Source organism: Furipterus horrens, unplaced genomic scaffold (genome assembly GCF_987537825.1).
Source record: "Furipterus horrens unplaced genomic scaffold, mFurHor1.1.pri manual_scaffold_17, whole genome shotgun sequence".
NCBI lineage: Eukaryota > Metazoa > Chordata > Mammalia > Chiroptera > Furipteridae > Furipterus > Furipterus horrens.
The window spans coordinates 110330968-110353336 of NW_028327187.1; the positions used below are offsets into that span (position 1 = coordinate 110330968).

At 40.6% G+C, this 22369-nt stretch overlaps 1 protein-coding gene across 2 annotated transcripts in view; it reads right to left on the bottom strand.

The window, feature by feature from the left end:
* Positions 1-22369, bottom strand: part of NHS (NHS actin remodeling regulator) — a 371143-nt gene that overhangs the window by 89366 nt on the left and 259408 nt on the right. The window lies entirely within an intron of this gene.

Genomic DNA, 22369 nt, shown 5'->3' on the forward strand with positions numbered 1-22369 from the left:
CGCGAGCATCTCCTGGCTCCACTAGGCTAAAGGGAACCTGCTAAAATTAATCCGTCCCCTGCCGCCAGCCGCAGTGAGCTGCAGGACTCAGCCCCCAGCCCCAAACTCGGTGGCGCGCACTGGCTCCGGCCACACGCGGGCCCTGTGCACTTAGACAAGCCCGGGGCTACGGAGGATCCTGGATCTGGATTTCTGGTACCTGTACGTTTCCTTCTCGGGCAACGCGACCCCTTGTGCTGCGCGTTACCCATGCCCAGAGTGGCGGCGGGCTCGGTCCATCACCAAAAGACTAGATCGACCGCGGCTGCTCAGCACCGCACCCCTGTGGCTCCCTTCTCACCTCCCCTTTCTCGGGTCTCTAGCTTACAGCAGAGGAATTAGACACCGGCCATGCCAAACTCCTCCAGCCCGGGCAAAAGGGAGGACAGGGACTGGCGTGCAGCATGTGCCCGCATGTAACAAGAATAGAGTGACTGTAAAATTGTAACATTGCGTCCTCTCCCTATTCATCTCTGGACCTGAAACCTTGCATTCTAGACACAACTCACCCTGCCCAAGCTTAGAAACACTGCAAAGACAATGCCTTCGCTGCGATATACTAATCTTCAGGGAAGGGTGATTTACTAAACCAGTTCTAAGGTTGAACCAGGGTTAAAAACCATGGCAGTGTGTGCCATGCCTTAGGCGGGCAGGTTCGATATATAACAACCACATGCAGAAGACAGAAAGCCATTTAGGGTCACTTAAAACACACCACCTATGGGATAGATCCTAATATATAACAAGGGAAAAAAATCAGTGAATGAAATTATCCAAAGATGCTTTGTGGGATGCAGTTTTTGGTATTTGTCTTGATGCCTTGGAAAGCCATCTAGGGAAAACTTGACTATTTTCTGACCAGGCTAACTATTTTCAAATAGGGAGATTTATGCCCTGGGAAGATTTGCATGAGTGGGCAGTACTGTGTCCATGAGCCCCGTGACTCCTCCATAATTTACGAATTGTGGTGAAACAATGGACTTGCCAAGGTCACAGGAAATCACAGGGTTTGCATAAGAACTGGTCAAGAGCATTTCCTAATTGACATTACTATGAATTATGATTGTGGTCATATGAAGTATCACACTGAACCCAAGTTAGTCTGAGTTGGCTGCTCTCCTCCGACCCCACTCACACCACGCTCCTGGGAGAGCTGCCAGATGCCAGTGAAGATGGAGAATGTGGCTGGAGTCCCCCTGGCTAGGACTGGAAGGATGAGGTAGGAGGGGATGGCATGTTCACTCCCCCAGTAAGTGTGAGAAGAGATACATGAACCCCAAAATTTAAGGGGAATGGGGAAAAAAGAGGCCACTAGACAGAGAGATGATTCAGAGAAGCAAGAGACCAGAAGGAGGGACAACCCCATTTCAGAAAGCAGGGCACAATAGGATTTCAAGAAGGCAGCATGATCAAGAATGCAAAAGGTCACTGAGAGGTCAGTGGAAGTAGTTCTGCATGCCAGGGGCATACCTGGGCCCCTTGGGCTTCAGAAAGGCCTTATGGAGTGAAGGGCCAGGTAGTAAGCATTTTAGGTTTTGTGTGCCATGCAGTCTCTGTTGCAACTACTCCACTCTGCTGTTGTTATTCAAAAGGAGCCATCAGTATGGCATAAATGAATGGATGTGTCTGTGGTCCAATAAAACTTTATTCACGAAAACAGATACTGAGTGGGGTTTAGCCCATGGGCCATAGTTTGCCAGCCTCTGATCTACAGTGTGGCTCAGGACATAACTATTTAACTGATATTGTTGGGGTTTGTAAAAGTCTGTGTAGGTGAATTATTATATAACTAGTTTATACAACCAAGAGAAGTTTTGAAGCCATGCATTGTTTTAAAACATATTTTATACTTTTCCTGGAAGAAACTAACGAGTTAGTTTATTCACTCAACTGTCTTCCTCTTTCTCTTGCAGCCAGCCTCCACTGTAGTTCCATGCAGCATGGACCTGGGTGCTAGCCAGTGGAATGTGAGCACAAGGATGTGTGCCTCCAGGCCTGGCCGGTAAAAAGTCCTACCCATTTCTACATATACTCCATTCTCTGCCTTGCTGACTGAACATGGAGGCTCCATGGGGGGTGGGGGGTGGAACCCCAAGATGGAAGATACCCAAATGACTATATGCTGATGTACATTAGACTGCAGTATGTATGAGAAATAAGTCACTGGAAAGTTGGGGGGGGGGTATTATCAGAAGTAGCCTACCTTGAACAATTCACTTTCCTATCTCTTTAATCAGATGATAAAAAATACAATTTAATGCTTTGCTGATTAACTTAGGGTATTCATTAAGGCTTATTTTGGTCTCTATGGTAACACATTTCAAAGACTCCTTTTTCAGTTTCCAAGCTTCTGTCTTGATATTTAGTTCTACACCGTCATTCCTCTCTCAACCTCCTACCACCTTCCCCATAGTTTGAGTCTACAGTGGGCTGAGGAAAACAGACAGCATGGCTGGGTAACACCTATCCATTACAAAAGTTACTAATGGTCTGAGCATGAGCCTAAGTGGTAAAGCTCATGGGCTTGCTGACAACTATCTGTAGCCTTGTGAAGCTCCTTTCACTTACTTTCAGACTTAGTGCTGTGTTCAGAGAGTTGAAGTTATTGGAAGCTCAGCATCTCTAAAAAGAGTTGGGCGTGTTGATACTATGTAGTTTACAAAGCTTTAATTCTTCTACTAGTCATCTTCGGGAATCCATAATGAAGTTCTAGTTCTGTTCCTTGACATTCAGGGGCTATACAACTTTTAAAATACTGTCACTACCTGATTTTCTACCCATATATTAGACCCATTATATGCCTCACATACAGTTTATTTTTTGCTTTTATTCATTTTTTAAAGTTAATCTTTATTGTATGTTTTTCCATTACCAATTAGTCCCCTTATATCCGACTCCGCCCAGCAATCACCACACTGTTGTCCATGAGTCATTTTTGCTTTTTGCTCAATCCCTCAACCCCCAACCCTCCCCCACTAGCCGTCATCTGCTCTCTATCTATAAGTCTGTCTCTGTTTTGCTTCTTAGATGAGTTTGTTCATTAGATTCCACATATGAGTGAAATCATACAGTATTTGTCTTTCTCTGACTGGCTTATTTCACTTAGCATAATGTTCTCTAGGTCCATTCATACTGTTTCAAAGGGTAAAATTTTCTTCTTTTTTACAGTTAAGTGGAATTCCATTGTGTAAACATCCCCATAGTTGTTTTATCCACTCATCTATTGATGGACACTTGGGCTGCTTTCATATATTGGCAACTGTAAATAATGCTGCAATGAACATAGGGGGGCTTATGTTCTTTTGAATTAGTGTTTTGGGATCCTTTGGATATATTCCCAGAAATGGGATCGCTGGGTCAAAAGGCAGATCCATTTTTAATTTTTTGAGATATCTCCATACTGCTTTCCACAGTGGCTGCACCAGTCTGCATTCCTACCAACAGTGTGAAAGGGTTCCCCTTTCTCCACATCCTCACCACCTCACCAGCACTTGTTTGTTGATTTATTGATGATGGCCATTCTGACAGGTGTGAGATGATATCTCATTGTGGTTTTAATTTGCATTTCCCTGATGATTAGTGGCATTGAGCATCTTTTCATAGGTCTGTTGGTCATCTGTATGCTCTCTTTGGAGAAGTGTCTATTCAGGTCCTTTGCTCATTTTTTAATTGGGTTGTTTGTTTGTTTTGGTGTTGAGTTTTGTAAGTTCTTTATAAATTTTGGATATTAACCCCTTATCAGAGGTATCAGCGATACATTCTGTGGGTTGTCTCTTTATTTTGTTGATGATTTCCTTTGCTGTGAAAAAATTTTTAGTTTGAGGTAGTCCCATTTGTTTATTTTTTCTTTTGTTTCCCTTGCCTGGGGAAATATATTCAATAGAAATTTTCTATGGGCAATGTCCGAGATTTTGCTGCCTATGTTTTCTTCCAGGATTTTAATGGTTTTGGCTCTCATATTTAAGTCTTTGATCCATTTTGAATTTATTCTTTGTTTGGTGTAAGAAGGTGGTCTAGTTTCATTTTTCTCCGTGTATTTGTCTAATTTTCTCAACACCATTTATTGAATAAACTATCTTTAGCCCATTGTATGTGCTTGCTTCCTCTGTTGAATATTAATTGACTATAAAGATGTGGGTTTATTTCTGGGCTCTCTATTCTCTTCTATTGATCTATGTGTCTGTTTATATGCCAGTACCAGGCTGTTTTGATTACTATGGCCTTGTATTATAGTTTGATATTACGTAGTATAATTCCTCCAACTTTGTTCTTTCTTCATTGTCATAATTTTCCAAGTACAGGCCTTTTAAATCCTTGGTTAGGTTTATTCCTAGGTATTTTATTCTTTTTTTTTGAAGCAATTGTGAATGGGATTGTTTTCTTTCTTTTTTTTATTTTTATTGTGGTTTGATTACAATTGTCCCAATCTTCCCCCATTGCTCTCCATGGCCCTGCCTACCCTCCTTCTCCCAGTCAATCCCCACCCTGTTGTTCATATCCATGGGTCATTAATACATGTTCCTTGACTAGACCCTTCCCCTTCTTTCCTTCCTTCTGCCCCTCCACCCTCCCCTCTGGTCACCGTCAGTCTCTTCCTTGTTTCCATGCCTCTGGTTCTATTTTGCTCATTTTCTTAATTTCTTTTTCTGTTAATTTATTACTGGCATATAAAAATGCAACTGATTTCTGGAAGCATACCAACATCCACATTATGGGAATACCAGAAAGAAAAGAGAGCAAGATAGGGATCAAGAACACATTTGAAGAAACAGTGATGGAAAACTTCCCTAATCTAGTGAAGGAAAAAGTCACCCAAGTCCAGGAAGTTTAGAGAGTCTCAAATAAGTTGGATCCAAAGAGGCCTACACTGAGAAACATCATAATTAAAATGACAAGGCTTAAAGACAAGGAGGGAATCCTAAAAGCCACAAGAGGAAAGCAGATAGACTAGTATCTGATTTCTCAACAGAAACATTTCAGGCCAGAAGAAAGTGACATGAAATATTCAAGGTGATGAAAAGCAAGGACCTACAACCAAGAATATCATTTCAAATCAAAGGAAAAACAAGGAGCTTCCCAGATAAGAAAAAGCTAAAGGAGTTTGTTAACACCAAATCAGTACTGCAACAAATGTTAGAGGGCTTGCTTTAAGAAGAAAGAAAGAAAAAGAAAGAAAGAAAGAAAGAAAGAAGAAAGAAAGAAAGAAAGAAAGAAAGAAAGAAAGAAAGAAAGAAAGAAAGAAAGAAAGAAAAAAATAGGAAAGCAGTCTAACAATAAAATGGCATTACATACACACCTATCAATAATCACCTTAAATGTAAGTGGCTTAAATGCTCCAACCAAGACAGAGGGTAGCTGAATGGATAAGAAAACAAGACCTATATATATGCTGCCTCCAAGAGACACATCTCAGATCAAAAGATACACAGAGTAAAAGTAAAGGGTTGGGAAAAGATATTTCATGTAAATGGAAAAGAAAAAAAAGCTGGGGTAGCAGTACTTATATATGACAAAATAGACTTTAAAACCAAGGCTATAGTAAGAGACAAAGAAGGACACTACATAATGATAAAGGGAACAATTCAACAAGAGGATATAACCTTAGAAGTCATTTATGCAACCAACATTGGAGCACCTAAATACATAAAGTAAATCTTGATGGACATAAAAGGATTGATCAACAGAAATACAGTCATAGTTGGGGATTTTAATGCCCCGTTGACTTCAATGGATAGAGCTTCCAGACAGAAAATCAACAAGAATACAGCAGCCTTAAACAACACACTAGATCAAATGGATTTAATTGATATCTTCAGAGCATTTTATCCCAAAGCAGCAGAATATACATACTTTTCAATTGCACATGGAATGTTTTCTAGGATAGATCATATGTTAGGACACAAAACAAGTCTCAATAAATTTAAGATTGGAATCACTGTGAGCACCTTCTCTGACCACAATGCTATTAAACTAGAAACCAATCAGAAGAACACTGAAAAAAATACGAAGACATGGAAGCTAAATAACATGTTATTAAACAATGAATGGGTCAACAATGAGATCAAGGAAGAAATTAAAAGATACCTTCAAACAAATCAAAATGAGGACTGAACAATCCAAAATCTGTGGGACACAGGAAAAGCAATTCTAAGAGGGAAATTCATAGCATCACAGGCCTATCTCAAAAAGAGAGAGAGAGAGAGAGAGAGAGAGAGAGAGAAAGAGAGAGAGAGAGAACAAGCTCAAATAAACAATCTAACTTCACACTTAAAGGAACTTGAAAAAGAACAACAAACAAAGCCCAAAGTGAGTAAACAGAAGGAAATAAAAAAATTAGAGCAGAAATAAATGAAAGAGTCCAAAAAAAAAATGATACAAAAAAGCAATGAATCCAAAAGCTGGTTCTTTAAAAAGATAAACAATATTGACAAACCTTTAACCAGACTCATTAAGAAAAAAGGAGAAAGAACCCAAATAAATAAAATCAGAAATGAAAGAGAAGAAATAACAACTGACACCAAAGAAACACAAAGGATTATAAGAAAATATTATCAACAACTATATGCCAAAAACTGGACAACCTGGATGAAATGGATAAATTCCTAGAAACATACAATCTTCCAAAAACAAATCAGGAAGAATCAGAGAATCTGAATAGACAGATTACACCTAATGAAATTGAAGCAGTAATAAAAAAAAAAAAAAAAAAAAAAAAAAACTCCCAAAACCAAAAGCCCTGGACTGAATGGCTTCACAGGTGAATTTTACCAAACATTCTGAAAAGAACTAACACCTCTCCTGCCCAAACTATTTCATAAAATTCAAGAGGATGAAAGGATCCCAAACTCATTTTATGAGGCCAGCATTATCCTAATTCCAAAACCAGATAAAGATCTTACAAGGAAATAAAATTATAGGCCAATATCTCTGATGAACACAGATGCTAAAATCCTCAACAAAGTATTAGCAAACTGAATACAGCAATGCATCAGAAAGATCATACACCATGATCAAATGTGATTGATTCTGGGAGTGCAAGATTGGTACAACATTTACAAATCAGTAAGAGTGATTCACCACGTAAACAAAATGAAGGATAAAAACCACATCATATCAATAGATGCAGAAGAAAGCTTTTGATAAAATCCAGCACCCACTTATGATCAAAACTCTCCGCAAAGTGGCAATAGAGGGCACATACCTAAACATAATAGAAGCCATATATGACAAACCCACTGCCAGCAGAATACTCAAGAGATAAAACCTACAAGCATTGTCCTTAAGATCGGGAACAAGACAGGAATGTCTACTTTCACCTCTCTTATTCAACATGGTACTGGAAGTTCTAGCCACAGCAATCAGACAAGAAGAAGAAATAAAAGGCATCCAAATTGGAAAAGAAGTAAAACTGTCTTTATTTGCAGATGACACGATACTGTACTTAGAGAACCCCAAAGATTCTACCAAGAAACTACTAGAACTGATAAATGAATTCATCAAGGTAGCAGGATACAAAATTAATGCCCCACATGTGTTTTAAACTCATCTTTTCTACTTCATTATTTTGTTGATACCAATAGATCTTAGTGGACCCCTGTCTTATAGGAGATGGGAGAACGGCCTCAAAAATGCTAAATAATTGTATTCCTGTTCCAGAGATGGTACATTACCTTTACTATATCTCAGGGCTATTTACTGAGAAAACCCAGCTGTGCTTTAGGTCTGGTCTTTGTATTATTCTGACAGGTGGGGATGTGGTCCTTTTCCACCATGAGGTGGAAAGCAGGAAAAAAACTGGTGGGGTGGATGAAGGGGAGAGAGAGTGGAGGAGGCTGACAAAGTCCAAATACCTTGACAGTCTGATTTTACTTGTTTATTGAAAGAACCAAGATGACCATATTTAAATGATCCTCTTGGTCTATTTCTTCATCTATGAAACAAGGAAGGTGAAGATCTGTGAGGTCTTTAGGTTTCTCATTCTGAAAATTTATTGCTCTTTGAAATCTAGAACCAAAAACACCTTCTGAAATGATTTCTGATCATCAGCATTTATTTTTTCTTCTCATTTCCAGAAGTGACCACTCTACATGCACATTTCAGCATCTGCAAGGACAATAGATTCTATGATCTTCCCAGGCTGGGTAACATTTTGCCCCAGACTGACCTTGTTGGCGACCCTGGGGATCCCATTTCCAGCTCTACTCTTCCCTATACACTCACCTTCCCTATGTTTACCTAGGATGGCTTCTCTGCTTTCTTCTCTTTGGCTCCAATAACAAAAACCCTATTTTGCCTCCAAAGTTTTTTTTCTGTAGAGCAAGTTGGATATCCCCTAAATGTCTATGGATGTGGCTAAGTCTTATTTCTCCTCTATCCTAGTAGCAGCACATTACTACTGCTGCTGCCCCACCACTGCTCACAAGAGACCTTCTGACTTCCAGAAGAAATCACTGCTATAAAATGGCTTACTCATTCATAAGAAACTATGTGTTTATTTATATATATTTTATATCATAACAAATGTAAATTAATTTCAGGGCTCAGCTACCCAAGCTAGTATCTATATGGCTGCATGTACAACTTCTCTCTCAAAATTCTCTTAACCACCTGGCATAAACTACTGTATTGTGACCTGTTAAAATAAGTAACAGCTGTGATAATCCCTCTCAATTTATGGCAAGCTATAAAGCTTTGCATATATTGGCAATGCATATAAAGTAATAAATAAAATCATTATCATTCTGTGCTGTCTTGGTGGGAATTATGATGGTTTAGCCAAAATGGAGCCCTATGGAATGTACCACAGGAGAAACAGAGGTTTTGTCTAATCTGGCCACCTCTAACCCCAAAGACCAACCTCACTACTTAGAGCTCCGAGATATGTTTGAAAACCTTATCTGGTAAATGTATCCTGTCTGAGAGAACACCATTCCCATACATTGCTGCTCACCTTCTATTATATTTTTAAGCATACATATATATACATATATATATATTAGACTTTTTATTTTATTTTTTATTTTTTAGAGAGAGGGGAAAGGAGGAACAAAGAGAGGGAGAGAAACATCAACGTGTGGTTGCCTCTCACATGCCCCAAACTTGGGGCCTGGTGCACAACCCAGGCATGTGCGCTGACTGGGAATCGAACCAGCGACACTTTGATTCACAGGCCGGCGCTCAGTCCACTGAGCCACACCAGCCAGGGCCCCTTCTATTACTTTAAAGCCTTTTCCTATGGTGGGTTTCCAAAATTCCACAGTATATCCAGACCATAAAGAAAAACCAGCTATACACAACTCAAAAATGTGAAATAATTTCTTGCACCAAAACTAAGATGGTCTTGGAATTTTTAACTGTAAGCTTATGTTCACAAGCACTGCTAAGATCCCAGGTTGAAAATACTATATCAAAGTCATCTCTCAAAGACATACAATACGTAGAAAAAGAAAAGCTGGTATCATGCAGGGCAGCTTTGATTCTGAGTAGAAGAGAGTTACTATGCCCACTATACATGAGTTTCAAAGAAATAAAGGGATTGGGAAGGAAGCTAGCATGAAATGGCTTTATACTGTGTGCTGGGCACTACAGCATAATCTCATTTAATCCTCACAACAGCCATGTGCTTTAAGCATTATTATTCTTCCTGTTTTATGGTTGAGAAAATTGATGCTTAGAGAGGTTAAATAACTTGCTCAAGGCCATCCAGCTAACAAGTTGGGGAGATAGGGTTTGAACTCAGATCTGTCTGATTCTAAGATTCATGCTCTTTTACCTCACCACACTACCATTTGAATAGCTGCTCACAATATTTTTCTGACATGACCCACATGACAGATATTTACATGGATCATTCATTGTCATGACCACAGGCAATTACCAGACCTTTCTCTTCCACTTACAAAGTCTATTTGAATGAAAGTGAGAGTTACTTTATTAGTGCAATAACTCCAAATCCCTTTTAGTTTATACATTAAAAGTTTGCAGATAAGGGTGTTTGGTTATTGTGGTAGATTTCAAAAATAGCCACAGTAATTTTCAGTGCTTCCTGTCAAGAGTGTGACTTGATTTGACCAACAGAATGTGGTAGAAGTGACATTGTACATGTTCTGAGCCTGGGCCTCAAGAAGCCTTGCAGCTTCTACTTTTGCTGACCTTGGTACCTACCCATGCTTACTGCCACTCTATGAAAAAGGCTGGGCTAGCCTTTTGGATGATAAAGCACATGTAGCCAGCCCAGTTACCTGCCTCAATCTGATCCATAGCCTGCTAACCACCAGACATGTGAATGAGGTCACCCTAGGTCATCCAGCCCCAGATGAGTGACTACAAACACATAAGCAAGCCCTGCAGAGCTCAATGAGCCAGCCCAGATCACTAAATTTTAAACCACTAAATATTGGGGTGATTCATTACACTAATTGATCCAGTTCTTTGAAATAAATTTCTAGCCATGTGTCAAAACAGACAGTAATGGTTTGTGCACAGATATCATAAACTTAAGCCTTCTTTAAAACAACGAAAACATCCTTTTTGATGGCTGCAAATATTGTCATAGTTCAAAGTCTTCTCATCATCTCAATTAGACCCCATCCAAGTACAAGTTAAGAGAAGCTTCCTATGGATAACCTTCAGTCCCAGAATACCATCTCCCTTCTTCCAATCCTGGGCTTGTCAGGCTGATGTTGGGTCATGTAGTTTAGGGAAAAGAAGCAGAAACGTGAGTGGCCCAGAGCTACCTTTACAAGACAAATCAGGGAATCGAAAGAAGAGGAGAGATGATGAGTTTAAAAACAACAAATGCTGATGCATAACCTTAAAACCCCTCAGGGAAATAGAGGAGCAATGCTGTGGAATAAGAACTGCAATGTGCTAGGATGTGGTGTCAGTTTTGTAATACTCAACAATGGCCATTGATGTCTTCTTAAGAAGATAGGGCATCCAAAGACACAGGTGGGAGTGCAGAAAGATATGTCCACCCTCCCCTTCCCACACACTGGGGAAATTTACAGACGGAGACCATCAAAATGAAGAAAGTAGTAATTACAACTAAATTGGGGCCAAATGAAATATCTAAGAAAGGAGAAAAATAATCATTACAACTAAATACCTCCAGTTCTCAACCTTGGCTGTACGTTGCACTTTCAACACAGTAAAATCAACATAAATTACTAACTTTATTTCATAGAAAAAAAGCATTCTGCATTTGGAGTTCCCACCAGTTTTGACAATAACCATTTCTTCGGAAGAAAATGCTGGTGAGTAAACATATTAGTTGGCCCTTTGGCTACCTTAACATGCAGATACTTGGTCTTTCTTTCTTTTCTTAGTAAATCTGGGAACCTTTGAACTTTGAATAATTTATTTTTTTCTTTCTCTCAGTGCTCTCCAGTTATACAAACACAAAAATATTTACAGAAGCAGTATTTACATCTATATGTCTATGGCTTTTTCATTTGGTATTTACAGTGGTAAGTGAATGAATTAATTTAGTTCATTTTACTTCTTGGGGAAAAGTGTATGTAATGAAAGGGGTTCCCTTTTAGTTGACTCTGGCAAGGTTTTATAAAGAGCATATAAAGGAGAATCGGAGAAGAAACCTTCTTTGTAGTCCTGAGAATATATGTTGGTCCGACCATAAGCAACTTTTCTACATTTGTGGTTAAACACACACTAATTACGTTCCAGAAAAGGGGAAACTTTACTGAGTAACTTTATGAGTTAAAGAAAAACATTCTCTATACCAGTGTTAGCTCTTATTTCCAATTCAGGCTCTGAACCTGCTTCCCAACAGCTTTCCCAGTCTAAGAATGTGGCCAGGACATTGGATTCAGGATCTAGGCTGGGACCTCCATTAGTTGCTTTCTAGGTAGAATCAAAAATGAAACTTTCAGATAAGAGTCGACATTTTAAATTTAAGGATAGGGTTAAATTGAACAACATAAAGAGAAATGACCAGGTGGGGAAAATCAATGGTCCCTGTGATATACCAGAAGCTACAGTAGAGAAGCCAGATAAAGAAGTCTACACTTCTTATCAGAAATCCTTTATTCATGTTTTACCACCTGGAGTATGACATGGAGAAGAATGAAGTCATGGTTTGGCCTGTTCTTGAAGGGTTTTGACTTAGAGTAATTCCTTCCTAAAGAAGAAAGGGGAAGCAGTGAGAAGTTTCCAAAGAATAATTTCAAAATATATTTTAAAAAGTTACTTTGCACCCAGGGGAGCTCTTTTACTCATAAACATTTCCTAATAAACTGGATTTTTAAAATTTATTTTTTTAATGAAGAGACACAGATGGCTAAGGTATTTATTTGTCTCAGAGAGGAAACAGTTTTATAATCATATAGATGGAAATATCAGTAGCATTTGTAAGAATGAATTTTTCTGGCTTCCTGGAAAGGTTAAAGGTGGCCTAATGGTGATGCTGGTAGAACCATGAGAGACCCCAGGTAAGGACCAATCTGAGGTTCTCATGCCCACTCTAGTGATTCTGGGATGTCACTTTGTGTCTGTGGTTTTAGTCTTCCTTCCCCCTACGTCAGTCTGTAGGCAGTAACCTATATAAACTGAAGCTACAGGACGTGGGGGTTTGATAGAGTCGGCCTCCAAGCCTCAGAGTATTCCAAAGTTCATTTTTAAGTTTTTCTTTTTAATTCAGGACACATTTTCCCATGGAAAAAAAGTTACAGATGGCATTTAGAGTTCCAGGTTTGCCCATTAAGGTTTACTTCCTCCACAATATTGCTGGGGAAATATTCATTTGCAATGGTAGTGAATAAACATTAACATAACTCAAGAAGATGGTTTTAAAAATTAATCTTAAATGCCAGTTCCCAATGAAATGCAAGGAAAACAGAGAAAGACTAGTGGGCTGATGGAGAATTTGGGGTCTACAACTGGAATATCTGTTTCTGAGAATTGACAATTTCTTTATTATACCCAATATTATTGGAAAGATTCACTCATTCCTCCAAAAATAGTATTTTTGTGTACCTAAAATCCACTAGGGAATATTATAGCAAAGATTAAAAACTTAGTTCCTACTCTGAAGGAGCCCCTAGACTCTCAGACTAGAAAGGCACTGAACTATGTATGGTTTTCAGAGGGACTTACATGTACTCCCAAGATACCTGGGGGTTCAGGAAGCCACAGGATAAATGTGGACCACTAGTTTTACCCAATAATTGTTTGAGGGAGATTATTTTGTGTTAAATAATATTGAGAATAGTGGTAATTTTATAGAAGTTTTAGGATAACACATATGATTACAAAGAAATCTTAAGATCTGTGGAAGGCTGTTTTAGGCTATAACCAACTCTACCCATCTCTGTCTCCATCATCTGGTTCAGATCTCCTTACGCGTACTAGTTCATTCTCTGCTCTTGAAAGTACCACTAAAATACAGGCATACACAGCATATGGGCTATGGAAAGGGAGATGGCTAAATCATCCTGGGTGATTTCAATAAAGTTTTCCCAAGGAAGGTGATGCCTAAGCCAAGGCTTCAAAACTCACTAGAAGTTGGTCAGGTGAAACAAGTCATAAAAGATTCTAGAAAGAGCCCTGGCTGGTGTGGCTCAGTGGGTTGAGCACCGGCCTGTGAAACAAAGGTTCACCGGTTAGATTCCCAGGCAGGGCACATGCCTGGGCTGAGGGACAGGTCCCCAGTTGCGGGCATGTGAGAGGTAACCAGTCGATGTACCTCTCACACATCATCATATCTCTCGCACATCAATGTTTCATTCCCTCTCTTTCCCCCTCCCTTCCCATCTCTCTAAAAATAAATAAATATTTTTAAAAATATTCTAGAAAGAGAACAGCATACATAGCCTAGAGGTGTGTGAGAGAGCATGGTGTCATGAGCAAATGTAAGCAATTTTGCATGACTTAAACACCCAGCTGGCGCAGGAAGGATGTTGAGTCCAAGAATTCTCTGTTCTGGCCAACAGGTGTTACTGTCGGCCCCGGGCAGCTTGGGTACTATCCAGAGCATGCGGCTTTCGGAAATTTTGGATGGCAGATGGTGGTATGAGGATGGTCATGTATGGAAGAAAGACATTTAAAAATAGGTTTTTGTAACTCAAGGAAAAGCTGTAATTATATCTGCTACTTGTTACTTTGCTCTGAAAGTTTGAATCAGATGAAGTATAATTCCTGCAAGCACCTTCGCCAGGATGTGAAATTAAGAGATTAGAGGACAGAATATCCTCTTTCCCACCAATGAAAAATATCACCTCTTAATGCTGAACTGCCAACACATTCAAGCAAAGGTGTAGGAAATTCTGCATTGTAACTTCTTAATCTGCCACAACCTCCAGCACTTGTTAATCCATCACCTTTTATGATCCCAGAAGACATTTATACCCTCTCCTAGGAAATGAGCATTTGGACAATATGTCATTGATAAACAAGGCTAGGTAATAAGTAAATCAGTACAGGCAGTCAAGTTAATTAGCAAAAAGTAGAATCATTATAGGAACTTAGAGAGAAAGTAAAAGGCTTTACTTACTCTCCTCTGTTTTCTCAACCCATGGACATTATTGGTTCTGTCCCTTGTCTCTCTTCTTAGCTCACGGTGTCATATTTTGGTGAAGGCCATCTCTGTGGATTAGTTTTTGCTCCTTCAAATCAAAACTAAGTTTCCTTCTACTTTGGATGACCTAAACTGAGATTGTAGCATAGGCCATAGCACATCTTTTTAACACTTAACTTGTATAATAACGTAAAAATACCACTTCTATGTTTAGTTTGGGGTAATTATTTTCAAATCCTTGCAAGCAGAATAACCTGATGGTAGAAAGCAGGCAAAACTGGATCCAAGTCCCGGCTCTGCAACATCTGAACTACAATCTTAGGCAAGTTATATAAATACCCTAAGCCTCATGTTCCTCATCTATGGAAGGAGCATTATAATTGTGCAGTATCAACTATGACAGAGCAATTAGCATAGTCCTGCTGAGCACATAATAAGGGGTCATTAAGTTACTTTTAATGTTAACATCTTGTTTTTTTCCTAACCACTTGTCCCAAATCTTTCCAGCCCCCAACATCAATGGACAAGCCCCTCTCAAACACATTATATTGATTACTTATGATGCAAAAATACTTAGCCTTCTGTCTTAACTCTCAAAGTTTAGAAGAAATAAGTTTCATTGCTTCTTTCCATAAACACCTTTCCTCTGTAACCTGAATGAAACCACAGGAGAATAAACAGATTGGAAGAAAAACATGCCCTGAGTGAATATTTTTTGAAGTTACTAAAATAAGATGTTGAAAACAAAGAACCAATAGAAATGCCAACATAAGCTATTGGTTTTATATTTACACCTCCACTCAAATAGCCACCCACTACTGAAATTATAAACGAGTGTATAAAATGTTATATTGGGAAAAAGAGTAGGGTTAAAAACATCTTTTGATACTTGGTTGAGTCTGCTTTCATTTGCCAGAGGTGAAATGATATCAACCAAAGTATGCCAAGATATGAAAGATGAGGGTCAGCCTCAGAAAAAGTGGGGTAAGACTAGAGGGAAAAGGGTTTTAATTACCTATGACTGATAGCACCATTTCCCTACGAAGGACCCTAAAGGTTTTGCTTACACACTTTGAACACCAACTCCTGAAGATGATGATGATGATGATAACAGCAAACATTCAGCCTTATCATGTGCCAAGCACTGTGCTATGCACTTTATTTTCATTACATCATCCAACCTTCACAAAAAGCCTATGAGATTTTGCAGAAAAAACAGCAGCTGAGAGAGGTGTAACCCCAGAATGTTTCTCCTGGCTAACAAATTCCTACCAATCCATCAAAGTCTACCTCAAATCTCACCTCCTTCAGGAAGTGCTTTCCCTTTCCCTCTTCACCTGCTCCACCCCCCATTCAATTTTTCTTTGATCATTTTGAAGCCTGTTTTTATTTTTTTAATATGCACACTTGTAGACATAGTCACACACCAGTTTGGTTTGACTTCTCTTTCACTGAGTGCTGGTTGGGTCTCTACATGTGGGCTGCAATACTTTAAAGGTAAGAGGAGCCTCAATTTTTGCCCCCGATAGAGGGCAGAATATAGGGAGATTCTGTAACAACAGAATGTGATCCAGGGCTAGACATCTATTAAATTGCAAGAATTGGATTTTTTCCCTTTACCAAGTTTTAGATTTTATAATTATTTTCTGCTTGATACTTTGGACCAAGGGCAGAGAAATGTCACTCTCCTACAGAAAGCTCCAGCCACAAGAATGTTGTGGAACAAGAAGTTATTTTTTATCATTCAACTCAAAATTTCCCTTCTTACATGAATCAAAGGTATAAGTTATCTCCCAGTTATTTCTTCTGAGTCCATCAGTTGCTGGGCCTGCCACCCTCCTATAAAAGGAGAGTAGACAAAGAGAATCAGAATGCAATTTGGTGGCAAAGAACATTCTTCCCCAGCAGAAAATGGAGTGACTTTTAGCTTATCTACTGTCACCTTGTTAATGTGATCATTGTTCTTCAAAATAAAATCTCCCCTTTTTACCCGTGACGTCTTTTGTGTAATTTTTTTTTTAAAAGAATCAAGTAAATGCCAAGAGGAGAGGGGCAAAGGGGTAAAATAAAATACCAATTAATCAAGAGAAGCTACAAATCAACTTCTTTCCAAGGAAAAGCACTCAATACACAATTATTCTAATTTTCCCAGGTGACCATTTCCCCTGCTTTCCAAGGTAGGCATGGAAAGTACTAGAAACCCGTGGTCCCTGTCATCACCCCTGGCTTTCAGAACAGGAGCTACAGGTCTGTGTTAGTTGGGATGAGTAATTTATCACTCATTTAAGCCAAGGGTTCTGTGGTTGTTGATGTGTGCCCCTGGCCTGTTCTCAAGCACATCCTTATTTCCAAATTAATCACCCAGCTCTGACTTGCTGGTGAAGGTTTCTGGGGATGAAAACTTAGATGGAAGAAGGATCTTAGTTGTTAATGGCAAGTGTAACAGAAAAACAAGGCAGTTATCGAAGAGTGAGTTACTCTATCTTGGAGGATAATAAAAATTTCCTCTTTGCTCCATTGCAGGGTGGAGTAAAGATAACATTCCTGGGAGGCCTCTCTTCAAAGCTTAAAAATGTTTGCCTTTTTACCCTTATTAGAGTTTAACACTTGGCCTCTGGATGCTAAAGAGCCAGTCCTATTTTTTCAGTTGTGATAGGATATGGCTGAGATTAATTCCCTTCTGTATTTCCTTTCTGCCATTTTGGGAGCCAGTGGTTATCACCGGACTCAAGGTCAATTATGTATAGCCATATGCAAGGCCACAATCCCTCAGGAGAGGGTAGTTTCTCAGTATTCCTGCTAACCCAGGAGGGAGGGAGCCATGCTACCCAGCAGACTATTCAGAAGCATGGGTGGGCTTCAGAGAAGACTAGAAGATTCTTCCTTGAACACAGATAAGTAACCTTCCACCTAACTTTACATACACAGAGGGCTTGTGCAGAACAGAATGTGGAGAGCAGGTTACAGTTGATAACTTCCTGCAGTGTTATCCTTTCCTAATCTTACCATCTCCTCTACCTCCCCATCCCCCAGACTGAGGGAAAGCAAGAATCAACCCAAAGCAAATAGGCTTTAGTTTTCTGCAAAATTTTGGCTCTACAAAATGTTTTTCTTGGTTTTAGAGACCAGGTCCTTTTTTTTTTTTTTTTTTAGTTTTGAAGATCATCAGAGTGAGTTCATTCTATTATTCTCTAAAAAATAAAACAAGACACAATTTAAAAAAACCCACAAACACAAATACAACTAAAACTTGATATACCTTAACAGAGTCACTTCAAAAATCCCCTCCTCCATTGGTCTCAGCTGAGCCACCTCAGGAGGGAAAGTTGGTCCCTCCTTCCTGTGGATGAGCCCTGAGGTACCTAGTATTTCAGGTGCTCATGAGTCAGTGTCCTCCTGACTAGGAAGTCCCTAAGGGCAAAATTGTGTCTTAGGTATTTTTGATACACAGAGCCTAGCACTGAGATGTGACTCCAAGAATTTTAGCTCCCACAGTGCTCACTTCCTTCAAGGCTCATGACAAGCAATCAGGACCCCTATTCAATGGGAAGCGACTCAGGTGGGTAGCCAGGAAAGAGGCCAGGTATGGGACAGCACATGTCAAATATCCTGTTGAGGATCATTCAACAAGAGACAGAAGCTAAGAAACTTTGGAGAAATTTCTCAATGGTGAGTTTTTGTGTTGTGCTGAGTTTTTTTTTGGCTCGCTTCAGCATGTTCAATCCAGTGTAACATTTGGCTGCGTGCCCTCCTCTAGGCACACTGTTGGTATTTTCATGTCCCATCTGCCAGTGCCTCTGGAGGACATTAGGATAAGTGGGTTGATCCAGAAAGGACACTCACTATCCTGGCCCTCTGCCGAAGACATGCAAATGGAGAGCAGCTTCCCAACCACAAAGCTTTTGCCTGTGCCTCCAGTGTCCTATATTAAATATGATTACTACCCACAGCTACTATGGATTGAGCAGCTACTAGGTGGGCTATGCTAAGTCCTTTGCCTGCATTCTTTCATTTCTTTCTAATTTAAAGAATACACAAGGCAGATATTATCATCTTCATTTTAGAAATCAGGAAGTTGCAATCCTGTAACTTTTCCAAGGTTACACAACTGATAAGTGGTAGAGTAAGGATTCAAACTCAGATCTAACAGAAACCAAAGTTCATTTTCCTTAAACCATGCTGCCTCTCCAAAACCTATCTAGAGGATGAAACCCATAACAATAAGCTCACATAGTAAAACCAATGGAAATTACCAAGGCTGTACTCTGAGGTAAGTTTATAGTTTTCAGTTCTCATATTTATTTTGAAACCAAGCATTCAATTTAAGAAATGGAAAAAAAAAAAAAAACAAGTTAAAATATCAAGTAAATGAATATAAAATCAGATAAATTAAAAATGGAAAACACCAATAAATGGACAAAACAGACTTTGTCATAAGATGGTGGCAGCCTACACCTTGCTCTCTCTGAATGTGAAGTTCCCAAGAATGAACTAAGGGGCCTGAGCTGACATTCATATTAATATAAATGCTTTGCTTCTGGGAAATATGAATGTCCTGAGGTCTGGGACCTCTTGGCCCCTATGGGTTGGTGTAAGAGTCTGGGCCCTGAGAGCTTGCCTGATCAGCTTAAGTGGTTCTCACACCTGCCCAAGCCACCAGAACAGCCTTGTAGGCTGGATGCAATAGGAGTCTGAAGTTTGAATCCCACACTTCATTTTCCCTGAAGACCACATTATCCCTTTTATGTCTACCCAGCTGTAGTCTAACATTTTCAGCACGTGGCTGTGCCTGCCTTCACGTTGGGGAGACGTCTCAGGGGCTAAGGAGGAAAGAAAGAACAGAGTTTTATTTTCCCCTGAATTATTCTGATGCTTATAAGGCAATCATATGAAACAATTGTTTCATGGCTTTAAATCTCATAAATAAAACTCCCTTAGAGACTCCAGTTTGAAAGATGGTGAAGATCAGAGTAACTACATTGTTTATGTAGTAAACACACACCCAAAACTATAACATTTTTATAATGAAACCTGGTATAATAAAATTTCTGTTGAGGCAAAAAGCAGTCACTTTCCCCTCATCTTTCATTGTGCTGAATGCAACACCAGCCAAATCCTACTTGGATGCATCTCTGATTAAGGGCCTGGTCTACCCACTTGTGTGCTGTCCAGAGTTGGCAGGGGGTACCGTGACCTTGCTGATTCTAATGCCAGAAGATGGCCAAACTCATAAAGAGCCTGCGGCTCTGAGAAGCTTGAGCTCTCTGCATGTAGCCCTGTGAGCTTCCCCCATCCCTCTCTGGCCTGCCAGCCACCCGGATGCCTTGGATCTCCAACTCTCCAAGGTAAACTGGGTCAAGCTATTCTAAATGCCTTCTCCCTATCCTTCTCCTTGAGGTTAGACTGAAAACTTCTGAAAGGTACCTGGAGGGGCCTTATTTCTCAGGAACTCCCTTCTATTACTTAGTCCTTTGGGCCTGATGAATACTACTACCTGGCTGTTGGACACTCTCCCCTAAATCCACTGAAATGTATAAAAACGTGTGGACTTAGGTCCTTAATTGTCTTACTCAGTTCCCTGAGGAAGTTAGGGGTTAGAGTGGGAGTGAAGTTCTTAGTTCTTACTTAAGTCAGTGGTTTTCAACCCTGGCTGCACATTGGAATCTACCTGGGAAGCTTTTTAAAAAATGCACTAATATCTGGGTCCATCCCTATAGATTCTGAGTTAACTGATCTGAAGTGTGGCCTACATATCAAATAATGGTTATTCAGCATAAGTATATATATTAGGGACTTGGAACCAAACAACTTCGCCCTCAAATTCAGAAACCACAATGTCCCGAAGAAAATGACCAAAGTTCAGGCATGTTTCCTTCCTCTCCTAAAGGATCTTAGGTAACAACTCAGGCACAAACCAGTGCCTCCTCATCACCACACCTGGAAAAGCAACTCAGAGGGTGTGTTCTGAGATGGCAGGGCAGGACAACACTTTTAGGGAGCAGGCCTGCACACAACAGTATTGGGAGTGATTAGGCCAACATGTGGCCCTTGGAGTGTGGTCATGCCATGCATCAGTCTCTACAGAGACAGTAAAGGTAAATGTGCAATAAGGTGGTTTAGCTGGGGCAACGAGAACAGTGACATCAACACTCACACTGCCCACCCTGCATGCTCCTTATGATGGGGTGTGGGGAGCGATAGAAGAAATATTAAAAAGGCACTGTCCCTGACATTCAGGAGTCTGAGTTAAAATGGAAGGACTAACCCCAATGCAGGATGAGTATTGCAAATATCTCAACACTTTTCAAACAGCATTCGGTTGTGTGGCCAGACCCCAAATGATTTGAGGCCATTTAAGATGGAATAAGAAACTAGATATTTGGAAACCTGGATCTGGGGACTCCCAGTTCAGGGTTGTTTTGAGAGAGATAAAGAGATTTCTGTGTAATCTCGGGGTGAGGGTAGGATACTGAGGAATTCCAAGAACACAAGAAGGGGTGGAGAGTGGAAGGAGAAGAAAGGGACAAGCAGACTGGGCACAGTGCAACCTGGTACAGGACACAGGCCTGAACCTACAGCAGCCTCCTCCCAGCAGTCCTGGGGAATTCTACCCTGGAACCCCAACGTGGGCTACCTTCTGGGCCCTCTTACAAGACATGCAAATGTTAGAGTGAAAGAGGAGGAGGGAGAAAGTCTTGCCCTGTCTGTCTTAAGTAGCCCAACACTTCAGAGGGAGCAAATTTGCAAACATGGCCAGCCAGTATAAAGGACCCAAAGTCCCCAAAGCTTAGTAGCCACTGACCCGAAATGTCAAGGTCAACCCTGAGAGTCAGGCACAGCCTACTTTGCTCACATTTGTTCCTGTGCAATGGATCACTTTTTTCAAAAACATACTTTTCGCTTCCCCCTACAATAGGAAGCAGCTGCAGCTCAAGCCCCTCTCCATTAGGCCTGGCCTCCCCCAACTCCCCTCCCCCTCTGTCTTGCCAGGAAATGCTGCAACCCCCAAATACCTGCATTCTTGGGCATGCAGCAGGCGAGAGGCATGCTTGGATTCCAGCTCTGCTTCTTAAGGACAGGCCTTTTCTTTTATCCAAAGCCCTCTTGGAGTCCCAGAGAGCTGAAAGCTGATCTGCTTAAGTCAGCAGGCAGAACAGGGGGGTGGGAGGGTGAGAGAGGGCAACCTTCGGCAAGGAGGGTGGCAGATTTTCACACAACATCTGTGCTACCTCCGGGACTCTCCCCTACCCCTGGAGGGGGAGATGGTCTCACCCAAGTGCTGGGCCAGCCTCTAATCCCTCAGGGGTTCACTTCAATGGCAAATCAGGACTCCAGGGCAGCCTCGGACACACCCTGTCTCCAGAGGAGGAGCTTAGTACTTTCCTTTTCCAGCCCTGGAGTAGTTTAGAATGCAGTGGTGCATTTTTACAGCCTTGCTGCTCTAAGTGCAATAGGCTAGGGGTCAGCCATCACTTGGGAGCTTATCAGAAATGCAGACTCTCAGGTCCTACCAGCTTGAGAAGCTCTTCCAAGTGTCACGTGGCAATGGAAGCTATTAGCATGATGCCAGAGTAGGAAGCTGGACAAATACTAAAACCCTGGGAGCGACAGCAGCCCAGCCCCTATGTCAACTGTCCAGTCATGAGAATGAATACGTCTCATTCCATCATCCCAAGGCTCCCATACATTGTCACCCCTTCTTCCCACAAGGCTGGGGCTGGTTCACTTAGCTGTGAAATTTTACATCAGTGTAAGGGTGAGCTGTTCAACAGGTCTGCACATGTTTGCACACACACT